This window comes from Procambarus clarkii, chromosome 71 (genome assembly GCF_040958095.1).
Source record: "Procambarus clarkii isolate CNS0578487 chromosome 71, FALCON_Pclarkii_2.0, whole genome shotgun sequence".
In the NCBI taxonomy this organism is placed as follows: Eukaryota; Metazoa; Arthropoda; class Malacostraca; order Decapoda; family Cambaridae; genus Procambarus; species Procambarus clarkii.
In genome coordinates, this window is record NC_091220.1 from 21,993,371 (window position 1) to 22,000,382 (window position 7,012).

Genomic DNA, 7,012 nt, shown 5'->3' on the forward strand with positions numbered 1-7,012 from the left:
TCGCCCATAATCAAATGACCATTCTGACTCTGTTCAGCTTCAAGAGTATAATAATCTATCAGCCCACAATTATACAAAAATATCATAGAACGATCAAATAGTTCACGTTGTTGTGTAACTAAAACTAAGTGATCAAAATTTGATGTATCAAAAATTACTCGTATAGGGTCTTGTGGTACTATATTTTCACGATTTAAACCACTATCTTGAATTTGACTTTGAGGCACTGGAATCCCATAAAATTCTTGTTCTTCAACATTCCATGAATATATCCACACATAATCTAGCATGGATAATTCAACTAGTTTGGGTTTCATATTTAAGTTTACAAGAAGAGAAAGGTAGAAGAAGGATAAATATACTGTCATATATATTTTTTTTTTTTTGTATTATAATACTATAATATTCTTCTGCCATATAAATATAACCCAATTAGTTTTTTATATAGTGAAACATTTTACATTTGTTTAATCAATTTCATCATTACTTGACTTGATGATAACACTTTCAAATAGTACAGTCAACATTTTTAGTTTGTCACTATTTAATGACTTTGCATGCTGATGAAGTATATCTGTTATTCTAATGAATGATATTGATTTATTGTCAGTCATTAAATAATCCTTAACCCATTTATTGTTATTTGGAGAGAGATTTGGAAAAATAATATGGATATAAAATGTATTTGAACAGTGTTATTTGGTAAAAAACATCTAATTCTTTATAATCTAATTCTTTATCGTTTTCTATAAACAAAATTTCTAGATCAATATTAGCAGTTGTTTGCTTATCATGATCTTTCTTTTTCAACTTTTTTTTTTGTTTTTGTTTTTTTCTTCTTCTGCAAATCCATTATTAACGCAAAATGGGACAGTCAAGAGTTGTTTAATCTCTGCATAATGAACAACACACCATCTTTAACTGTAAAAAAAAAAGGGAAATTACCATAATTTATTAAAAAAATGACTATTTCATAATGAAAGTATATCATTTCAGAGAAAAATGAGGCAAAAAAAAAAAAAAAAGTACAGTTCAATAATTTGAAAATTAAATTTAATTGATTAACACTTTTCTGAGAACTTCATTTGGATTTACGGGTGTTATAGTGGGTATATACTACTCGATCGACTTGGGGTTTGTATGAATATGTTTGCCATTAAATTTCTTGTTTTCTCTAATAGGCACAGTGCCTATTTGAGAAAACGGTAATGTATTGTAACTTGAAGGAGAGACTATTGAATTGGTGACACAACGAGGGTAATCGCGCACTCAACACACTCTTGTGTTGGCCGCGATCATGATTCTACATTTATATCCATATGTCTGTGTAGAGAATTTTATTCCGAACACTATACAAACCAAAAAAAACTGGTGTGAAATAAGAATAAACTTGAAAAACATGAGCAAAGTAAAAAAAATTTTGACGCTCATGGGAACAATCACAACAGTGTCGTCGCTGCTGAAATCACGGCTAACGCTTCGCCCAGTTCCCACACTCGTGTGGAACATAATTAGACATTGATAGGCATATGTCTGGGTGGGGAATTTTATTGCGAGTTCCGTGATATCAAAATAAGCACTGTAGGATGACTGTGAGGCTGGTAACAAACGAAAGAGTATGAACATTTACTTTCTGTTTGGGTGTCACGGCGAGTCATCTTCGTGTTTATTTACTTCGTGGTGGGATAGCAAATGCTTTGGTGACATTCACTTTTTGGTGCACTAAAGTGTTTTAAACCTTTAATAATCAAATATATGACAAAAGGATAATAATAATAATAATAATAATAATACAACTTTAATCTTACTGTGAATCCTCCAGAAGTAGGACGACAAGTATGTTGCTTATTGAGTGGTCAAAAGATAGATGGATACTGAATGTGTTGTGGAGCGGTGGGTGTGTGTGGCTGGGAGCAGGTTGAGCACGATGTGGATGAGGCACACTGGAGCCACAAACTGAAGGTCTGACGGAGGGCTCTGGGTGCTACTCTCCCGGTGGAGAGAATTGGTGGGGGTGGGGGGGGGGTGAGCTCTTAATTTATACTCATTGTTCGTTGTTGCTAGTGAGAAAGCAAATGTTTTTCATTATTTTGGGAGTTGACTCCTTTCCCTTTACCCATTTAATCAACCAATATAGATTTCTGAGCCTACTGGGTTTTATGCAGGCGATGAGTCACAATAACGTGGCTGAAGTATGTTGTATGTGCCCTTTTGCTCTACGCGAGGTTTCTGTCCACGCTGAGCTGGCCTTAGGACACCTGCGTTATCATTTGACAGATGTACCGCCCCAGTCAAATTCCCCACCTGATAATGTCCTCGGAGCGGATTGTGAAGTATGTCCACAATCGACTTGAGAATGGTCCAGGACGGACCGAAACGTCGTAGTCCCTTCAATTTCTAGTGTGTGGTCTGGTCAACTACTGGGTTTTATTTATCATATCTACATTTAAACTGTGTATGAAGTCAATTTATAAATTACCACCACATCCCAAATAATTTCATTCACTCTCTCTTTCTCTCTCTCTTTCTCATTCACTCTCTCTCTCATTCACTCTCTCTCTCTCTCTCTCTCTCATTCACTCTCTCTCTCTTTCTCATTCACTCTCTCTCGCTCTCATTCACTCTCTCTCTCTTTCTCATTCACTCTCTCTCTCTCTCATTCACTCTCTCTTTCTCATTCACTCTCTCTTTCTCATTCACTCTCTCTCTTTCTCATTCACTCTCTCTTTCTCATTCACTCTCTCTTTCTCTCTCTCTCTCATTCACTCTCTCTTTCTCATTCACTCTCTCTCTCATTCACTCTCTCTCTCTCTCTCTCTCTCTCTCTCTCTCTCTCTCTCTCTCTCTCTCTCTCTCTCTCTCTCTCTCTCTCTCTCTCTCTCTCTCTCTCTCTCTCTCTCTCTTTCTCTTTCTCTCTCTCTTTCTCATTCACTCTCGCTCTCTCTCTCTCGCTCTCTCTCTCTCTCTCTCTCTCCCTCTCTCTCTCGTTCTTCTTTTCTTTTCTTCCACTAAAATTAAACTAAATTATAAAATATCTTCCAGACAGTCAGCAGCGAGAATTCCACGTGGTGTATAAATTCTACCGTCATAACCACAAATAAGTAAACAAGTACAATACAATAGTTTTATATAAGCATATCCATATAGAGCTATGTCTTTATTAGATGCATCACGCGACAGTTGGGCCATTTTAATAAAGCTTTGACGGTTCATTCCTTCAAGAAAACTTTGATGAGCTCGTTCATTTATTTTGCCGACAATCTGCCATAAATGATCGATTGAAAAACGAGATGATTCAGACTGAATCATACTTTTTATAGTATTATTATTACTTACACTAGGAAATATTTTTTCAACAAAATCAACATAGGATGGTGTAGGTTGACGAATAAACTGTAGCAAATCATTATAAGATATCGAAAAAACTTTTTGAGTTTTAGTTATTTTTTGACAAATCTTTCTAAGATGAATGAATATATCATATGCTCTCGAGGAAGATTCAGTTATAGCTAAACGATACAGAGCTCCATGAATTTCATTTCTATTAAGACCATATAGGCAATATAACATTAAAATTTCATCATGATCAAAAGCTAAACGTAGACTATCTGGTAAGACAATTTGTACGAGGATGGAAAAGAATAACGGCTTCAGCTTCAGAAGCCACATTTTGACTTACTGGAATAACTTGCATGGCATCACCATCAAAGTCGGCATGATTACCATGCACAATGCTAGTGGGGATAGCCATGACTGGATAGATCCAAAAAGCTTTCACCCGATGCAAGGTAAAATTTCTATCATCAAGTGTAGGATAACGGTGGGCAAGAACATAACGTGGACAATCTAGTCGTCTCCATACACTAATAGGAAGAATACATTCATCTGGTTCAAGTTCATTACAGGGGGGTAATAATGACGCGGGCTGAACCAATGTATCGTTTATTGTGTCCATGTTGACGTATAGAAGAAAATTTACCACTTTTCATTCGACTCAACACTGATCCATAACTCGTTTTAACTTTACTCATATTTACACTAGGATCTGAAATAAGTTTTTTGTAAAACGGCAATGATCGTTGATGATTCATAAGGAAGGCTAAAGGTGGAATTAACCGGTGAATTCCATTCGGTAACTTTATATGCACACTATAATTAAGTTCATTAGGATCATTTGTTAATTCAAATTGTGATTGGGTTGTAAGTCGCTCAAATAATATTCTTGGGTTTCTAAAGAGGAATTTATCATGAGTGTTATTATTATCTGCTTTTGATGAGCTATTTCCTTGCCAAATATGATTAAGGTCAATTCTAAATTCAGCATATGAATGTTCATATTTTGTTTGACACGCTTTACATTGCCATCCACCTGTTGTTGGACGAAAAATACGGTTTCTCACTTTAAGATAACGAAAAATAGCATTAGAAAGAACCTGGACTGAATTTGCATTTGAGAATACACTTGATAATAATTCTTCATGGGGTTTGAAAATTAAATGATATTGAGAGCACTTTATAAAACGAGGATAACTATCATTTAAGTTTCTAGTTAAAACTTTATAATTACTCATGTAACGTTTAAATTTATTTCGATCAATACAAATTACACAATTTACAAAGTAACAACTAGGACAGATTGACTGACTAAATGCTATGAAATATTTTAGATCTGTCTTAACCAGTTGGTTTGTTAATTTAGATGTTCGTATATACTTATACGATATATTTTCATTTCCAATATTTTGTTTTCCTTTTATGTTGCTTTCAAAATTAGTAGATTTAGATTTAATGTTGCAAATATTTAATACAATGTCATCATAAGTTTCTAATGAAATTGTTAACGGTTTTATTGTATAATATGATTGTTGTTTTTGTCCCAATTGGGAAACTTTTTTACCCATGAAAGCTTTTTCGATATTTAATGATGTATTTTTATATCCCCTAATAGGCATTAACCATTTGTAAGAGGTCATTATAGTGAAAGAGTGTTAGTATTTATGAAAAAAATATTACATCGCGTTCCTATATAAAGTACAGTACCCTTCCTTCTGATATTATTTATTCTCTGACTCCCAAACCTTACAATGGTTAGGAAGAATCCCACTCAAACTAAAACTTCAGCATCAGTTATGAACATAGCAGCAATTGCTAATCAACCTGAAGTGGTTGAATTAACTAACTAGAAACAATCACGCAAAAGGAAATCACAATCTCCTAATGCTCTATATCGTAATTTAATGATTATTAATGAAGAACAGGAAGACGAAAAATATTTAATTACATACAATTCAGGTAATAGGAAACTGAAAACCAAGGAAGAAATTATCCAAAAAGTGGATGAAACTTTTCATGTATTTAAAGAAAGTGAAAGAGAAGAAAGTAAATACCGCATCATTGCAGGGCATGAAGATAAAAAATGGACAAATGCGAAAGTATTTTGATTAAGTTTTATAAAAAAACATTGCCACCATCAATTCCAAATATACCCATTCCCGAAGTTGTGGTAATGGAACCTGATGAAGGAAAAGGAAAAGAAATTTCGGCTTCAGAGTTATCAGTAGAAGAATCATCGCAAGCATTTATATCTCCATCTCCATCAACATCCACAGCAAAAACAGACGCTAACCTTATCCAAGATCCATTATGTTCATCAGAAAAAGTTGTTTTTAACACCCCTCCATCTTCACCATCACCATCATTTCCTTAGGTACTTAAATTACTGCCACCACCACAACAACCACCACCAACTCCAACTTTATCCACCCCCCCCCAAAAAAAAAAATGTGGTAATAGAACAGATGATGATGGAAAAGAAGAAAAAGAAGAAGAAGAAAAATTTCAAGCACTATATATCTCATATCATTGTTCCATTTTGATCACCATCATAATTTCCTTAGAAACTTAAAATAGAATATTAAAAATTGTATAAACTATATGAATTATAAAATTATAACTATAACCACCATAATATAATAAACAAAAATATATAACTTATTTTTTTTTCCTAATGTATATATATATATATATAGCTTACCATTTCATTCACCATAATTTAGTTCAACATGTTGAAGAACAAAATAGACATAGGACAGATTACATCACTATATCAACCTCCTCCAGATGGTTGTTATGCTGGTGTTGTTGTTGATAGTATATTTAAACATAGAAAACTGGCAATAATGAAGAATATTGAAACTATTTTAAAAAGTCTTAATTATCAGCTTCTCTATTTACCATCAAAAAGTAATGAGAATAATGGCACTTATGATGATCTATTAGAGATGTTAGAGATACTTCCACCCAAACTACCAATATATACCAATTCCTTTCGTGTTATTTATGTGACGCATGGTAATGCAAATGGATACAATGAAGACGAAGAGTTACTAAATGTATCTCATTATAATAGTTCACCTCTAAATATCAGGCGGCTAGTCGAACAATTTGAAAATGAAATTAACCGGCCCAGTCTTCAAAAAACATATATATTTATTGTGGTTACTGAAAACAGTAGCAGCAAAAAAGACTCTTCAGAATCCTCTTCCTTTGTATCTTTTTATACAAAAGCTAACACTAATGTAATGTATGTTAGATCAGAGACATCAACCACATCTTGTTTAGACAAAATACTCCTAATGAATGCTGACCTAAGATCTATTGTATCAATTATTTTAGGGGAATTAAATTCTCTGTAACACTGTTATGAATATGAGAATATATATCGTTGGGAGTTGAATTTTCCAACTGGCATAAATTATCAGACAGCTTACTGGGACCAATATTAATGTAATAATGTTGTCGACATTGTGGACATGGAACAATAATGGGCAACAGGCTAGGATAGCTATTTATAACATATGCTATGTTGGAATCTTTTCTAAACCGATCATCTTTCTGGCCATATTTGGCCAGTGTGGGGAATATTCGCCAATAAAATGGGCCCCAAAATTTTGTGCCCATACGCTGAGGCAAAGGATATGATTTTGTGGTAGCTGACGTATAATGCAATGAA